This window comes from Lichenostomus cassidix, chromosome 1 (assembly GCF_008360975.1).
Source record: "Lichenostomus cassidix isolate B80296 chromosome 1, HeHo_3.0, whole genome shotgun sequence".
NCBI classification, from domain to species: domain Eukaryota; kingdom Metazoa; phylum Chordata; class Aves; order Passeriformes; family Meliphagidae; genus Lichenostomus; species Lichenostomus cassidix.
The window spans coordinates 115,318,909-115,337,065 of NC_139479.1; the positions used below are offsets into that span (position 1 = coordinate 115,318,909).

The 18,157-nt window shown below is 45.6% G+C and overlaps 1 long non-coding RNA gene across 1 annotated transcript; it reads left to right on the plus strand.

Moving 5' to 3' along the window:
* Positions 1 to 15,666: 15,666 nt before the first annotated feature.
* On the plus strand, positions 15,667 to 17,727 carry LOC146445670 (uncharacterized). The gene is made up of 2 exons (XR_014855789.1): positions 15,667 to 17,479; positions 17,644 to 17,727. It is a non-coding gene; the product is annotated as an uncharacterized LOC146445670 (long non-coding RNA).
* Positions 17,728 to 18,157: the final 430 nt, after the last annotated feature.

Sequence of the window (18,157 nt, forward strand, 5' to 3'; positions counted from 1 at the left end):
TTTTGCTGTTATAAACACAGAGAAGGGGGAAGTACATATCCAGTTTAAGTTCAAGATCTGAAGTAATGATGCACTTAGTAGAGAATCTCCATGTTCTGTACAGTTGCACCCAGTTATATTAGAATTTAAGATTCTGTTACATGTAAGAAAATACACTGAAGAGCTGAATCTAAAAATTCCTTTCAAAAATTCTTGGCTATATATGCTAAAATTTACTGTAAAGGGAGGAAGATGGGAGATTGCCAAGCCTGAGTGGTGATACATCTTGTATTTCTGGATTAGATATTAGAGAAATCACTATAAGAAAAGCAAGCTATTATGTCCTTGCTGGCTTCAGCCTAGCTAGATTGCTAAAACTCAGCTACAAGTCTATTGCGACGTAAGTATTTTTCGTCGTTGCATCAGTTCAGATTTATAAATGGCAGTCAAAAATACAGCTCACGCTGCAAACTACCTGCCAGGCACATCTCTGCCCATCTGCATTCTACCATCATGCAGTACCTGGTAATAATCTCCTGCAGACACACCTCAACACACCGACACACACACACCGGCTGCCTTACGCTCCCGTTCGCCCCACCTGCCTTCACTCCCATCAAAGATGCTGCAGCTCCACCTTGCTAGGAGAGCTGAGTGCAGGAGGGCACCCTGCTTCATTCCTGACCCAAGGTGCTCAAGTCTGTCAGAGATACAATTGTTATTTTTACAGAGCGCGCGAGGTTTCCCAATCACTGCAGTGGCTCGTGGCTGTGTCATTTCTCAGCACCCTTCCTTCCGTGCACGATGTGGAAAACACAGCCTTTGAGTCTGATGCACGGATTCCAGAAAAGATTACTACCAACAATTACTTTGGGACTCTAATCTCCAATACCTATGTATAATACAATGAAAAAAAGGCTACAGTCGTCAAGTTAATGCAGGCACAACAAAAAATAAAGAGCAGTATTGTAAAGCTTTCACATTTACACAGAGGAGAGAAGGAAGTTACACACAGCAGGCTATAGAGCATAATCTGTCACAGAAGAATGGGGAAGGCAGAGATGTATGGCTGAAGAGGAACAGGAAAATTAGTACATTTTGCCAAATCTGGAGAAGACGGTGACAGAAAGGTTTGATAGAAATGAAGTGTCAATAGTAGGCTCTGACAGGGAACAGGATTTTCCAAAGTGCCATCGGTCCAGAAAATGACAGGTTTACACAGGTAAGAATAGGCAGATAGGCAGAAAATATTCCTGTGAATCCATGTTCTTTCTCCATCCTTTCCCACAGGATTTCTGTTGCCAAAGTGCTCTTTCATAATGCAATTATTTTAATGACCCAAAATCTCTATATGGTGTGGCAGACTTGTGAAGGACTTCACATTTCTAAATTCACAACTCTTCTAATTACCCTGCACGTTTTATGCACCATCCCTAAATTTTATCCCCACCTGGATTACTTGCAGAATCATACCGACACACACAAGCAGGCTTTTACTTAATAGTTCCTCGTAGATACTCTCCTGAGATTTCAGGCTCGTATAACTGATTCCATTTCTTCTTCTTTCTATTTCCAAAGACAGTATCTTCATTCTCACATTTATCCCGGAAACTCCTTCTCTCCTCATATCTCCCCATATCCAGATAGGAAGTGCATCTGTTTCCTCAGAAGTCTGACACTTCGTCACTGAGATCATCCTCTGCCATAACATCCTCATTCAAATCTGAGTATTTCAGATGTCTCCCTTTCTCTCTTGTCCAGTCCACCTAAAACCAAGCCAGTAACAGCACCCAACTCAACTGTGAAGTATTGAGATTCTCCATGCTTTCATTCTTTCCCTTTGATAGCCCCTTAGCACTCCTCTTTCAAGTCATGCACAAGCTGGATGCAGCTTATGTTTCAGAACTGGTCTCCTGCTGGCTTCCCTATACTTTCCCTGCTCTGCCAAAGTCTAAGTCTGCAAATCATTTGGTTGTTTCCCCTGCATCTCTCTCTTCAATTTACAGTGTCTGGTTTTACACAACCAATTCTCTTTCTTGGATTTAATTCTTTCCTGACTGTGACGTCTTTAAATGATCTGACTTCCACATCAGAAAGGAACCTAGAATAACTGTGACTAAAAATGCCACGTAATGGCTATCTCTAAAATTATCTTTTATCTGACTTCTTATGTATCTTGCTTTTCCATCAAAAACCATTTAGCCTTAGACTCCAACGTGACACAGACAGTACTGACAACCTGTCTGTACTGTGGCATGCTGTGCCTCCAGCCTCTGCTGGGCAGAGACATTCTATCTGACAACAAAATGTGCAACTTGCACCCTGGGGGCTCTCTTCAGATTTTGGCCCAAAAGAAAATTCGCTGAAATTTCGCAACTGAAAATTCGCAACACTATTAAGGCACTGAAAACCTCTTAAATGCAACCACAGAAAGATCCTTGCTTCTGACTCCTCAAGAAATCAGTCAGGTAGGGCAACTACACAGCTGCGAGAATACTCCAACACCAAATGGGCTTTAAGTCTAATCAAAATCTTTATTAGAACACCAAATAGAATAAGGGAACATAAAAAAGGGAAAACGACATCTGCTGGCTAACATAAAGTTTAAAAAAAATACGTAAAGCAAATTTTCTCTGCTCACATTCCTTGAAAATCGTTCATTTCTTCAGGTTTGCTCTTATTCCAGCAATTCTGTGACTTCCAGGGTTTAGGCATGACCTGCAGAGTCAGCCAGACCTGCCAGAGATGTTCTGGCAAGCAATATAAAAAATTGTGAAAGAGGCATCTGTCCATGACCACTGCTTCAACAGCCCAACATGCTCTGTACAGCACTGTACTGACCCAGACACATCCAAGCCTCAACTACCCTTCTGAAGCTGCTGCCATCACGTCCACATCTTGTTTGATTCCTGCCGCTCCTCCATTTCTTCTCATGTTTCCCTGCTGCTGCTCCATTTTCCTTTTTTTCCCTGCCCTTTCCAGAATTACCACCACCTCTTCTTTACGTGTCCAGTGTTGCCAGCACCCCTGGCTCCTTGTAAGAGCTCCCTGGGAATGGTTCTGCTCCCAGACATTTTGGGAGGCTGACTGTCTCCTCTCCCAGGTCCAGGAACTAGACAACAGCACTTGAACTTGTCCTACATACACTTATCACCAACAGTGGTAATGCACACTTTGTGCAATAACATTTAAAGAAAATAAATTTAGAAATCCCTAGCAAAATTTCAGAACCATGGCTCTACAGACAGGAACAGTTACATTGGACTCTCAAGCTCCTTCTCTCCTACCATGACTATTCTCCTGGCAGCTGATCCAAACTACCATCGAGCCTGTGAAGCAAGACCCTGGCAGAGACCCAAGAGTATAGTCTGAATCCTACCTGAAGGGATCTATCCGGTGAGTAACAGCTCCAGCATGCACAGCTACACTGCTGTCATAAGGATGTCCAGTCTTGTAAGATGCCAGTTCAGAGATGAGATAGGCAGTCAAAACTGAACTCAAGGAAGAAAAACACTAACATGGAGCCGGATGGGGTTTTAGTGTCACCATGCAGACGGTAAAGTCTCTTTGGCTGATGACACACACCCAAAATCACTGTATTTGGTTCCCTTTCAGTACCCCTGTATTCCACAATAATGTCAAGTTCATATCCTGAAGGCTCTCGGAATGACATAGCCTTCCATCTCCAGTTGAGGAACTCCGTCTCATCCAAGCAGAAACGATAAAAGTTATGTGCAACTTGATTGCTGTGCAGCTTAAATAAAGCAGTGGCAAGAAGCCACTGCCCCTTAATAAATTCTGCAAATTTTCAGCCATGCACTTTATCACACAGACTTCAAATCTGTTCTCCTCTCTGTATGGTAGATTCTCAGAGAACAGGTGAGCAACCAACCAAAGGATTCCCAGGAGCTGGGGGCAAAAACTGAAGAGATGACTTATACCTCTAGGACAAAGGGAAAGCATGACACTTCATCTCTTCCGACACACCGGAACTTTACCACCCACAAAGGTAAAGCTAAGAAGGGGGAACTTCACAGAGACTCGATCAACATTGCCAATCAAATAATCTCTTGTCCGAAAACCAGTAAGTGCTTGATCTCCTTGTTCCCCAAGAGTAAGATACAGGTCTTTGACTTGGCTTCAGCAAAAGGGACTTTAAATAGAAGTCGTATTAAAATGAAAAGCTTTCCCCTAAAACCATTGTCTTTCACTTACAATTTCTCCTTGAGAAAATGAAAAGGAAAAAAATAATCATATGGGACAGATGAGTGGTCATGTCAGCAATGAAGCCCTGCAAAGGTCTCAGCACAGCTGCTGGGAGACTTCACGTGAAATCAAATAGATCTGAACGGGAGGTTGACAGGAATGGTGGAGCAGCACAGCTACACCTTGCTCTTTCTCCAAGTTCTCCAATGTCACTTCACACAAATCAATACTGCTTTAAGTTCAAGCAAATGGGTGAAATGCTGGAAATCTGTCAAATCCTTCAGAAAACTTACCCTGGTTTACAGTGTTACTTTTTTTTTTTTTTTTTTTTTTTAAAGTTTCCATTAGTATTGAATCCCTAACAAATCAAATCAGGAAGTAAGGAACTGATGATCCCAGGATCTGTGTGCTATCCCCCAGACAAATCTCCACCAACTGCTGAAGTTGAAGTTTCCTTCGTTGAACTCTCAGGCTAGACACAAAACCTCCAGGATGCTTCCACGGAGGTTGTGCTCAGCATTTCAAAGAAAAGAACAAAGTTATTAGCAGATAGTCTATTGCTCACTGACTCGAGAAAATCTGTCAGCCATTCTTACAAGCAGTGTTGTGTTAAGACCTCTCTAAGTATATCTTAACAGTGAATTTCTGTGAACCTCAACACAGCATAAAAACCTCAAGCAGAAAGCACAGAAAAGATTAAAATCTGTGTTTCTGCCTTTGCATATAGAGTAACTGTTTCCTGGTCTCACAGAAAAAAAAACTTTTTAGGAAGCAAAATGAACAGTGGTAGCATGGAGACTAAAAATCAGGAGACAGAAAAAACAATGACCACTGTCTGACCATTATAAAAGACTCAGAGAGTGCCTGTATCAGAACTGGAATACAGAGGCATCTGTAACTCAGAGCAGTAGCAAGATTTGTCAAAACTTGTAGAGGAAACAAAATTAGTAAGTAACTCCTGAAAAAAAATGGACAAGAACTTTAAAATGGCCAACCCAAAGCAAAAAAATCAGTGGCTTGGTAGACTACACGAGTATCATGAATAAAAGGAACAAGACAATAATTAGTGAGTTCAAAATTGTACCGACACATGGAAAACGTTTGTAGAGAGTTCTAAAAAAGCATAAACAACAACAACAAAATTCAAAAAGAGGTGAAATGAATGCTACAGAGGAATAAAATGGACATTAGTATGCACAGTAGTCTACAAAATCAGCTGTAGCAGCTTATTTGGTAGTTGTAGACTGTACTTTCTCAGGAGAGAATGAAGGGTCATATAATGACAGGTAAGGAGAAGCCAGGTGCACTGAAAATTTTTCTTCTACAGTGATTGGGAGAAATGAATTTTTTATCTGAGAAAAGAGAACATTAAAGAACCTGAAAAACATGTTTAAAACATTGACTGATTAAAGAAGATTAGGTGCTTGCATTTTCCATCTCACAATGCAAAAAGCAGAACACATAAAATTATGCCACAAGACAGGTGTTTCAGTAAAAATACAAATTGCTTTCTGGCAACAATCCGATGTCAATTCCTCAGTCACCTTAACACCTGAAAGTAGGGAAAGAATCTCAATTCACAAAACAAGAGAGAGTGACATTATGATGATATTCTGATGTTACTACTTGTTTTTAACCTAAAGATTGAGAACCTGGGAGCAGATAATTTTGTTTGGAAACTGCAACTATACACAAGTCTGGTAAACTGCATGTCCCACACCAGCTCACTGCAAAAGAGTGACAGTCCCTGGATGACAGGCTCTGGTTCGGGGGAGACCAAAGTACTGTCTGTGGTGCCAGGACCTGGAGTAGGAGCTTTGCTCGTGAGATGAATCCCATCCCTCTTTCAGTCAGGAGACCCTGGTTCAAGCTTTGCGATGAAAATCGTCTCAGTCTTAAAATGATGTTTATGCCCACAACTGTCTGTCTCAGGCTTACACAGTGGAGAGAAATAGGCATTTTTAAGGGTGTTTTTAATCTATATTCTTTTAAACAATCACTTCTGTACGAGGAGAACCATGCCCCGACCACCACTGCCTGCACCAACTTCATCTCTCAATTATGAAGGGAGCTGAGAGTGACTAGCTCACATATAAATTAATGCAAAGGCTATGTCTATACTTACCCAAATAAATCCCACTCCCGAAGTCCACCGCGGCCCTAGAGCTGCATAGATTTTCAGTAATTCATTCTTCTTTAATGACATCTACTGGCCTGGAGTTGAGCGTACGGTTTCTGTTTCCTTCCAGCCATTGACTTTGCTGTATCTAACAGCCCTGTCTGCCTGACTACCTCCTAAAAGTTCTTTCTGGAATTCTAACCAATGTGGGTCTTCCACGAAGTCAGTAGAAGGACTCTTGCCAATGCTGCTCTGCAGACAAGGAAATCTGAGACTCTCAGGACAGATGCAATCCAAGAATGCAGGACCAGCTGAAGAAGAGGAGAGAGCACAGCGCTGCCCAAACAGCAGAAAAGTGCCAAGGCAGGATCTAAACTAGGCAAGCTGGCAGCTGAAGGTGGCTGCTGACAGTGGGTCAGAGGAGCTGACAGCTGGGGGAGGCCATTTCCCCCTTCAACAGCCCCACAACCCCCAGGTCTCCTCACCTCTTGAGCCATCCCACAGCTGTCACCTGGCTCAACAGTGCAACTGTTCTCGGGAGATTCAAGTACGATCAACAAGCCAAACATATTTGCTGCTCTATCCTAAGGAAAAAAATGCTTCAAACACTTCCCCGTAAAATTTCCCTGGAACATTTAGCCTTCAGACAGAAAAAAAGCCAGCCTGAGCAACACTAGACCATAAATCTATGGTTCCCTTTGACTGTTTCTACCTGCAGCTCAATCCCTGTGACTAATACTGTAACTACAATTACAGCTGATAATTCTGAGCAATCCTGCGTATTCCCTATATAATTTCACATACCTCAGACAAATTAATGTTTTCCCCAGGATTGCAATCCCAGTTTGAGAATCACTGTTTTAAGGCAAATATTTTGAAATTGCAAGAGCTTTGATAAGAGATGGAAATGCAGAGATAACTTCTATTGCTGTTACCAATTCTGCAACTGTAATAAAATGAAAATACTTAACAATAAGAAAAACCCAAATTTACCTAGGTTTAGCTCCATTTTGACAGGTCTGCTACCTATATGCTAGGACTACCTATACATGAATTTGAAAAACATCTCTTTGATCATTCTCTAGATGTTAACTGAGTAACTGATATTTAAAATGTGTTTCCTGAGCTCTAGATGGAAACAGAATGTTCTGTCTACAGTTTCTGTAGAGTGTTGCACCTCCTATACTATTCCCTATCCCAGACACTGAGTATCTCCATTGCACAGTTAAAGCTGGGACCTTGTGTACTTGTTAATTCCCTCATTAAAGAGTTTGCCACAGAACAAACAACTTCCTGCTGATTTATGAATGCAAGCCAAAGGCTTCAATCACTTTTAAACATGGCCAAGTTCCTAGCTAATTTAAAAGAATGCTGTTCTACCCATATGAAGACGGTAAGACCAGTTATTCCTTCTGAGACTCCAATCTACAGTGTACAACATGTTTTAACAATAAACTCGTGATTTAGGCCATCCACAATTCAGTTTCCTATCTAACTAGGTATGTTAATGAAACCTAATTGTTTCTCCTTTTCTTTTTTTTTTTTTTGGGGGGGAGGGTTTGTTTGGTTGCTGTGTTTTTGGGTTTTTTGTTTGTATTTTGTATTTACATGTTTGCATTTATATGTTTACATTGGAGGTTTTTAATATTTGGGGGGGTGTTGGCATTTTTTGGTTTCTTTTTGGGGTTTTTGTTTATTTGGGGGGGGTTATTTTTTCTTTTTGTGGGTTTTTTTGTTGTTTCTTTTCGGTTTTTCTGGGTTTTTTGGCTTTTGGGTTTTTAAATTTCTTTTTGGATTTTTGTCTCAATTTTTTCAGGGGGTTGGGGGGGTCGGGGAGGTTTCTGGGGGGCTTTTTTTTTGTTTGTTTGTTTGTTTGTTTGCGTTTTGTTTATGTTTTTGTGTGTGTTTGGTTCTGTGCGTGGTGCTCTGTTGGTTTTTTGGGGTGGATTGGGGGCTTTTGGGCTTTTTTTGCTCATTGTTTTGGGGGGATGTGAGTTTTCGGTTTGTTTTCGGGGGGATTAAGAGTTTTTCTTTTTGGGGAGGCAGGTTTTTTGCAAGCTGTGGCTCAGCTCCAAGTTGTACAGCCAGCTGTCAGTCAGGCGCTGCGGCTGCCCTGGGGCTCTGAGGGCTCGGAGGCTGAGAGGAGCGCGCTGAGAGAGGGGAAAAAGGGCGGGAAAATCCGGTCGGCGCCGGCTCGAGCTGAGCCCGCCTCTCCCCTCACAGCTGCCGGTGCGTGCTTGTGGGGGAGGCGCTGCGGGGCACACATAAGCCGCCCGGGAGTTCGCCCTCGGGCAGACCCCGACCTGTGGCACCGAGGAAGGAGGGGCGGCATCATCGCAGAACTCCAGAGCCTTCCATTTTGTGAGGGGAAAAGCGGAGGTGAGTGAGGGTACAGCGAGCAGTACATAGGGAGGGGAGTGCTGGAGGTCGAACCGGCTCTGCCCGCCCGTGTCGGCGAGGCACCGGGCAGGGGGCGGGGTGGGGGGGGAAATGGATAAGCGCTGTGGGGATCGCCAGGGCAGCCCCTGAGCTGAGACAACCACGGAGAAGAGACAGCTTCGATACAATGTTTCACTTCGTGAGGGGAAACTGTGGGACCTGTGAGGGCAGAGCACCAGCTTCATAGGCAGGAATGTTAGAGCTCCCTGGCTGTAGGCTGCGGGATGAGCATTTTGGAGCAAAATTGAGCAGTGTGGGAAAAAAAGCTGCAGTAATCTGTGGAGGACATGTAGTGGACATTATTGGCGGGAAAACCTGAGGGAAACCCTGTAGCTGAGAAAAACGGGACAAGTCTGAGGTAATTTGTGGAGCAAAGGCAGAGGAAAATGTGTGATAAAATCTGAGGTAATTTTTGCGGGGCAGAAGAAGCGTCTTTGACAGAAAATCTGGAATAACAAGGGTGATGCCTGGAAAGCTAGGCTGAAAATAAAGCCCTATAGAGCAGGTATTTATTTATTTATTTATTGCAGCACTGGAGGTGAGGGGGATTTCTCCTCCTAACTCAGCTGCCTTTGTCAAGTGGTCTGCTTCATTTATACAGTCAATATCGCTTAATGTTACTATGTTATTATAGCATGTGTTAAATATATAGTTATAGTATATAGTAAATATATAGTTATAGTATATATTGATGTTACTGTGTCCCTATATGCCAGTGCTACGAATTTACATAAGATGATCTGATGGTTTTAGGTGCAGTTCTTTTGCACTCCACTTGCGCCTCCCCAGTTTGGTGGTCCTGAGGGTCTTGTGATGAAAGCTTTTTGACTTTTTCCTCGCAGATGAACCATTATGGTGTTTCTTGTTCTGTCTGGTTGTAACTGGTATGAATTTTGTATTTTGTGGCCGAGTAGCTTTACATTTTTTTGGCTTTACACTGGCTTTACATTGAATTTCTCATTACTGCTATAGTTGTGATCTTTGATGCTACCTGGTGAATTGGTGATTTTTGTGTGTTTCTGTTTATTTGGTGGTTTTGGTGTTATTTAGTTTTGTTTCTTTTTATTGCTTGTTTCTGGTTGGTGGGGGTTTTTTTGGCGTTTTGGGGCTGGTTTTGGGGTTAGAGGTTTTTCGTTGTTTGGGGGTTTTGTTTATCTTTTGGGGGGTTGTTTTTGGGGTGTTTAAAATTTTTTGGGTGTTTTTGGGGATTTTATGGTTTTTTAAAATACTGTGGGGGGAATTTTTTGTTTGTTTTTTAATTTTTGTTTCTTTTTTTGTTTTTTCAGGGCTTTTTCGGTTTTGGCTTTGTTTTGTAGTTTTTTTGGGTTTTTAAATTTTTTTGGGTTTTGTTTCATTTTTTCAGGGCTATTTTTTGTTTTATTTTGGTTTTGGGGTTTTTTAGGTTTTGGGGGTTAAAATTTTTGGGGTGTTTTTTGGAGGAGTTTAAGGAGTTTTTTATGGATTTCGCTTTTGGGCATTTTTTTCTTTATTTTTAGTTCTTTTTTGTTTTTAATGGGTTTTTTTTGTTTTTTTCTTGGATTTTAATTTTTTTTTGCTTTTTATTTTTGGGGGTTTTTTGGGGCGGGATTTGGGGCACTTTTTATTTTTAGTTTAATTTTTTGGGTTTTGTTTCTGGCTTTTTGTGTGTTTGGGTCTGTATGTGGTGTTTCGTTGGTTTTTTCGGGGGGGCTTGGGGGTTTTTGGGCATTTTGGATTGTTTTTGGGGGGGTTAAGAGTTTTTTTTATTTTTGGAGAGGTAGGTTTTTTTGCAAGCTGTGGCTCAGCTCCAGTTGTACAGCCAGCTGTCAGTCAGGCGCTGCGGCTGCCCTGGGGCTCTGAGGGCTCGGAGGCTCTCTGAGAGGAGCGCGCTGAGAGAGGGGAAAAAGGGTGGGAAAATCCGGTCGGCGCCGGCTCGAGCTGAGCCCGCCTCTCCCCTCACAGCTGCCGGTGCGTGCTTGTGAGGGAGGCGCTGCGGGGCACACATAAGCCGCCCGGGAGTTCGCCCTCGGGCAGACCCCGACCTGTGGCACCGAGGAAGGAGGGGCGGCATCATCGCAGAACTCCAGAGCCTTCCAGGTTGTGAGGGGAAAAGCGGAGGTGAGGGAGGGTACAGCGAGCAGTACATAGGGAGGGGAGTGCTGGAGGTCGAACCGGCTCTGCCCGCCCCTGTCGGCGAGGCACGGGGAGGGATAGATAAGCGCTGTGGGAATCGCCTCAGGGGAGCCCCACGGGGAAGAGACAGCTCCATCACTGTTTCACTTCGTGAGGGGAAACTGTGAGAACTGTGAGGGTAGGGCACCAGCTTCCACAGGGCAGGAATGTTAGAGTTCCCTGGCATGCACCTGTAGGCTGCAGGATGAGCATTTTGGAGCAAAATTGAGCAGTGTCGGAACAAAAGCTGCAGTAATCTGTGGAGGACATGTGCAGTGGACCTTGTTGGTGGGAAAACCTGAGGGAAACCCTGTAGCTGAGAAAAATGGGAACAAGTCTGAGGTAATTTGTGGAGCAAAGGCAGAGGAAAATTTGTGATAAAATCTGAGGTAATTTTTGCGGGGCAGAAGAAGCATCTTTGACAGAAAATCTGGAATAACAGAGGAGGATGATGCCTGGAAAGCTAGGCTGAAAATAAATCCCTATAGAGCAGGTGTTTATTTATTGTAGCACTGGAGGTGAGGGGGGTTTCTCTACCTAACTCAGCTGCCTTTGTCAAGTGGTCTGCTTCATTTATACAGTCAATATCGCTTAATGTTACTATGTTATTATAGCATGTATTAACGTTATAGCACATATTGATGTTACTGTGTCGTCGTATATGCGCCTCAAGGAATTTGCATGAGATAAGCTGATACTTTTAAATAGTTCTCTTGCACTCCACTTGCGCCTCCCCAGTTTGGTGGTCCTGAGGGTCTTGTGATGAAAGCTTTTCGACTTTTTCCTCGAAGATGAACCATTATGGTGTTTCTTGTTCTCTCTGGTTGTAACTGGTATGAATTCTGTATTTTGTGGCCGAGTAGCTTTAATTTTTTTTGGCTTTACACTGGCTTTACCTCGAATTTCTCATTACTGCTATAGTTGTGATTTTTGATGCTGTCTACCTGGTGAATTGGTGATTTTTGTGTGTTTCTGTTTGTTTGGGGGCTTTGGTGTTTCTTAGTTTTGTTTGTTTTTATTGCTTGTTTCTGGTTGGTATTTTTTGGGGTTTTTGGGGTTTTCTCTTTTGGGGTTTGGGGTTTTTTAGGTGTTTTATGGTTTTAATTTTTTAATTTTTTTTCTGGTTTTTATCTTTTTTTTTTGTTTTGGTGGTTTAAATTTTTGGGGTGTTTTTTGCGGTGTATGTGGAGATTTTTATGTTTTTTGGTTTTGGGGAATTTTTTTTTTGTTTTTATTTTTGGGTCATTTTTGGTTTTTCAGTGTTATTTGTGTTTTTTTTTATTTTGGGGGTTTTTTCCTCTTGGCTTTTTTTTCAGGTTTTTTTTGTTGTTTTGGGGATATTTTAGATTTAGAAGTTTTTTTGGTTTTGAGTCCTTTTTTTTCCCTTCTTGCTCCCTTCTTCCTCCTTCTTGCTCCCTTCTTTCTTCTCCCTTCTTCTTTGGTCCTTTTTTCCTTTTGTTTTTTTGCTCCTTTTTGGGTCTTTTGTTTCCTTTTCTGGGGTTTGGGGATGTTTTTTGGGGCTCTTTATATTTTTTGTTTGGTTTTTTGCATGTGTGGTGTTTGGTTGGGTTTTTTTGGCTTTTTTTGCGGCGGGGTTTGGGGGTTTTTAGGCTTCTTTGGTTCGTTGTTTTAGGGGGTTTGGTGGTGTTTGGTTTGTTTTGGGTGGGGTTGGTGTTTTTTTTTGAGGGGGGAGGTGGTTTTTTGCAGTTTGTTTTTTTGGTTTTTTGTTGGGGTGGTTTTTTTCTATTCAGTGTTAGGCAACTTGTTAAACATAATTTAGCCATTACATTGCATAGGAAGTTATAATTCGAGTTATATTTGTATATAGAAAGTTACGGTTTAGATTATATATCACTGTAGAAAACTGTGATTCGGGTTCTAAAGTAATAGCAAGCTGCGATTGGGGTTCTGGATCTTATACTGAGCTGCGGTTCTGGCTCTTCTGCTGGAGCAAGCTGTGGTTCGGCTCCTGTTGCTGCAGCCAGCTGTCAGTGAGGGCGATGCGGGTTTGCAGTGTCTCTGAGGGCACCGAGGCTCTCTGAGGGAGGGAAAAAGGGTGGGAAAAATTGGTCCTCGCCGGTTCGGGCTCAGCCTGCCGCTCCCCTCAGAGCTGCGGCGGGGAAATAGCATCAGCTGAGGATGAAAAGGCAGAGAAAAATTTGTGATAAAACCTGAGATAATTTTTGCGGAGCACAAGGAACATTTTGGAAGGGAAATGTGAAGAAGTCTCAGGGGGACAGGATGGGTTTTTTGGTGCATAAGCTGAGACAACCTGTAGGGGACGTTTTGGAGAGAAAACTTGAGGTACTTTGCAGGGGGTAAAATGTCATGTTTTTATAAGAAAACCTTGTATAAGGTAGAGCAAAGAAATTAGCTTTTTTTGATATGAATTTTTTGGGGTGAATTTAATGTCATTTAGAGAGGAAAAATGAGCATTTTTGAGGGAAAGTCTGTTGTGGGACAGAAAGCAGAGGTAGCATCTTTGACAGAATATCTGAGATAACAAGGAAGGATGATGCCCAAAAAGCTAGGCTGAAAATAAAGCCCTATAGAGCAGGTATTTCTTTATTGCAGCACTGGAGGTGAGGGGGATTTCTCCACCTAACTCACCTGCCTTTTTCAAGTGCTCTGCTTTATTTATACAGTAAATATTGCTTAATGTCACTATGTTATAGAATATATTAATGCTGTAGTATATATTGATGTTACTGTGTCACTGTATACCAGTGCAAGGAATTTACATAAGATGATCTGATGGTTATAAATCTTTTGCACTGCACTTGCGCCTCCCCCGTTTGGTGGTCCTGAGGGTCTTGTTGTGATCAAGATTCAAGGTGTTCTTTGCATCTGAGCTTTTTGACTTTGTCTTCAGAGATGAACCTTTATGGTGTTTCTTGTTCTCTCTGGTTGTGACTGGCATAAATTCTGTGTTTTGTAGCCAAATGGCTTTGCATTTGCCAGTTGCTAATTAATACTATACTTGTCAATCTTTGAAGCTCTGCACTTGGTGAGCTGGGTGTTTGTTTATTGTTTGTTTGTTTGTTTGTGTGTTTTTCTGGGGTTTTTTTGGTTGGTTTTTTGGGGGGAATCTTTTTTTTGGAGGTTGTTTAGGGGGAGGAGATTTATTTGGGGGGGTTTTGGGGGGTGGCTTGGCAGCTTTTTTAGGGTTTTCTGGGGGGGGTTTGGTTTGTTTTTTTGCTTTGTTTTGTGTTTGGTTTTTTCTTGGTTTTTTTGGTTTTTTGCTTTTTTTGGCTGTTCTGTGTTTTGCGGGTGCTTTTTGTGTTGTGAGGGTTTTTGGGTTCTTTTGAGGAGGGTTTTTTTTTTTTTTTTAATTTTTTTGGGCGGGGTTTGCACTTGATCAGTTCTTTGGTTTTAGGTTTCTTTTTTTCCTTGTTTTTGCTTTTTGTTCATTTGGGTCTTTTTTGTCTATGCAGTGATAAACCACTAGTTACCCATAGATTAGGCATTACATGAAAAATTTACAATTCAAGTTATATTAGTATTTACAGAGTTTTGGTTCATATTGCTATAGAAAGTTTTTGTTTAAATTATGTTGCTATAGCAAGCTGTGCTTGGGGTTCTGAAGATACAGCAGCCTGTGGTTGAGGTTCTGTAGCTACAGTGAGCTGCACTTGGGGTTCTATTGCTATAGCTGGCTGCGCTTAGGGCTCTGAGGCTCTAGTGCACTGTGATTCGAATGAGGAAGCTATCTTGTAACTCTCACGCAATTTATATAGGCATCTGGACATAGGTGACATTTTTAGCAGAAAAACTGAGGTACTTTAGAAGAGCACTGGCGTGGCCAGAGTGGGGAGCTGAAGAAAAAAGCAGTTTAGAGAAGTCTTTTGAGTTGTGATGTGCAAAATGGTGCCCTTGTTTCTAAACTCAGCAGGGAAATTAAGTGTGGCTAAAACTGTTTTTAACTATGGACTTTGTGAAAGCTTTATGCTCAGAAGATTTTATAAGCATAAAGAAACATGTACAACATTTTGTTTTTTGGAAGAAGAGATTGCAAACCAAGTATCTTCATAGAAATTCATGTCACTTGTTATGATAATGATTAGACAACAAAGTTTTAATCAGGTGTATTCAGTACAGAGGGCAGAATCGAAAAAACTAGTGCAGTGTAACACATTATTTTGAAGAAGTATTGAGGCAATAATATAAAACGGTGAAAAAAATAATTGTAGGAGTTAATGTTACTTAGCTATACTGATGAAGAGGGAAAGTATCCTTCAAATACACCTGAGAAATAACAAAGTCCTGTCCCCAGTCAGGGAGGGATTTTGAAATACACATTCTATGAAAAAAGTATATTAGAAGACCCACTATTGTTGGAAAACGCAGTTTTCCAGCAAAACTTATGCTAACTGAAGACACCTGAGCAGGGCCTCAGCATACTCAGACCTTAATTAAAATCTTAACAAGCTACAGTAGCTTGTTTTTCTGAGAATGTTCTGTGAGAAGAATGTCATGGGAAAGAATAGGAAGTCAGAAGTGTTATGAGAAAGAATAAGGGAGTCACCAGGAGGATCCCTGAGTGTGTGAGAACAAACTGCAGATATGTGTGTAACTATAGTTAGTAACATCTGTAACAGTATATAAGTCTCTTGTTTGGTGAAATAAAATGGAGCTTGCTTATATCTCACATTGAGACTGCCGTGAGTTCCCTCTCGTCGTTATGTCACGCTATTACAGTTAGGAAAGGGGTGGTTCGAGGACGTCGCCATGGGGCTGTTGGGTCGCCGTCAGCTTAAGGGACAGGAGGTGAGGGTTCTTCAGGTCTCACCTTGTTGTCGTCCATTGGCAGAAGCAGCAAGATGACAAGGTGAGAGGAGCCAGCGAGAGAGGAGCGGTCAAGAGGTAGAGCGGCGAGCTCAAGAGCAGAACGGCGAGGCAAGGCGAGCGCAGCGGCGGCCTGGAGGCGAAGAAGGGGGCACGAGAGGCCCTCTGGGTAAAGGCCATAGCTCCGTGCTGGGCGACCTCCCCTGTAAGTGAGAGGGGCAAGGTCTGTGTTGTTGGTGTTTTGCCAACGTTGTGCTCCTTTGGCTGCCCGGAGAGAGGGGCCGCCTTGTAAGCAGGGTCGGAGCCCCTCTCTCCGCACCCGCGTCGGGGACACGGAGCTCTCCCGGCCCCCCAGCCCACCCTGTAAGCAGGGCGCAGGGCTTCTCCCCGAGCCCGGCAGCTTTCTGCCTAGTCTGCTGGCCCCTGGCCAGCGTGACCCCCCCGTACTCGGGGCGCGTCACGGCCTCTGACCCCGTGCCACCCCTGAGTAGGCTCAGGGTGGCGAGGCCCCTGCGTGTCGTCCCCGAAGAGCAGGGGCGAGACCCGAGGCTTTCGCCTTCCGGTCGGCTGTGGGGACGGTTCCTTTGGTCCGGTGGCTGCACAGAGCTTGCTCCCCCTTCCGGGACTGCGTTCCCCCTCCATCCCCCCCTCCCTCCCCCGTGTCCCCCAGTGTGTAGTTGGCGTGCGTGAGCGAGTGTGGCTGCGCTTTAGACCCCCTTTAGAAATAGGCCAGCCTAGCTTAGACGTCCCAGGAGGGAAAGAGGAGCTGTGTGCAGGCACTTGGCTGAAGGAACCCTCGCCATGGCCGGGCGGGGGGGGAAAGTCTCAGGCCTTGGCCCTGCTTGCCGAGGGCGGCACCAAGCCGCTTAATGGCGGCGTGGGCACGCTGACCCGCCTGTAGCCAGGGCCCGGGTCTCTGCCCGCGCTGCGCGGCTGCCAGTCCTGACGGCACCGAGCCGCTTAGTGGTAGCGTGGGCACGCTGACCCGCCTGTAGCCAGGGCCCGGGTCTCTGCCCGCGCTGCACGGCCGGCCGTCCTGCAGGTGCTACCGACCTGCTGGCACGCCACGGCCCCGTAGTCGGGGCACGTGTCACGATTGTGTGGAGCCCCTTTGTCCCCAGGAGCGGCCCGGGTCCCTGTAACTCAGGGCTGGAGAGGCTGCTCTAGGCAGGTGACAGGAACGAGAGCGCTCCGTGGCGCTTTGTTGGGAGTGCCGGGCCACGGGGGACGGCCCCGTAAGTGGGGTTCTGTGCGTCCCCGGGCCTCGGCGGGCGGTCGGAGGGACCCCCTGTAATCAGGCGGGTATCCCTGGCCCCGGCCTTTTAGGGGCCTGGGGCCAGGAGTCACGGGGGGGCCGGGCGTGTGCCCTCCCTGTCCTCGGGGCTGGGCTCCCGGCCCCTGGGCCTTAGGCCGTGTTCTTGGACTGGCTTAACTGACAAGTGTCGAGTGTCGAGTATCCGTTCCTGTCACCGTGGGGGAAGGCCGAGCTCCGTGGCCCCCCGGGTGTCGACCGGCCTGTAAGCAGGCTTGCGTGTCTGGGAGCCTCGGTGCTCCGTCAGCCGGCAGCCTAGGGGGGGGTTAGCCCCCCGGAACCGGAGAGGAGAAGGAGCCCCCTCCGCAGGCCTCGGGGCCCAGAGCCGGTGCTCTGGAGTCCCGGGCACTTTACAGTCCAGGCAGCGGCCGGAGGCCCCTGTAAGCAGGGCTAGCAGCCTCTTTGGCCGCTGCTGTGCGTGCCCAGCGTCATTTGCCCAGAGGGCCTCGCTCCCAGCGCCGGATGGGACTGCGCCGGACGTCGCGATGGTGAGCCGAGCTGAAGCTGGGGGGCCTTTGTGGAGCTGGGGCGGGGGGCTGGTGTCTGTGGGTGGCGGCTCGAGGATCTCCCCGTGGGGCAGCTGGGTGGCCGTTCCCCTCGGGCGTGGGAGCCGGAGCCTTTCGGTGCTGAGTGTCTCGTCGTCTGTCGGCAGAAGCCGTGGGACGACGAGGCGAGAGCTGCAGCGGCGAGCTCAAGAGTTAGAGCGGCGAGCTCAAGAGCAGAACGGCGAGGCAAGGCGAGCGCAGCGGCGGCCTGGAGGCGAAGTAGGGGGCACGAGAGGCCCTCTGGGTAAAGGCCATAGCTCCGTGCTGGGCGACCTCCCCTGTAAGTGAGAGGGGCAAGGTCTTTGTTGTTGGTGTTTTGCCAACGTTGTGCTCCTTTGGCTGCCCGGAGAGAGGGGCCGCCTTGTAAGCAGGGTCAGAGCCCCTCTCACCGCACCCGCGTCGGGGACACGGAGCTCTCCCGGCCCCCCAGCCCACCCTGTAAGCAGGGCGCAGGGCTTCTCCCCGAGCCCGGCAGCTTTCTGCCTAGTCTGCTGGCCCCTGGCCAGCGTTACCCCCCCGTACTCGGGGCGCGTCACGGCCTCTGACCCCGTGCCACCCCTGAGTAGGCTCAGGGTGGCGAGGCCCCTGCGTGTCGTCCCCGAAGAGCAGGGGCGAGACCCG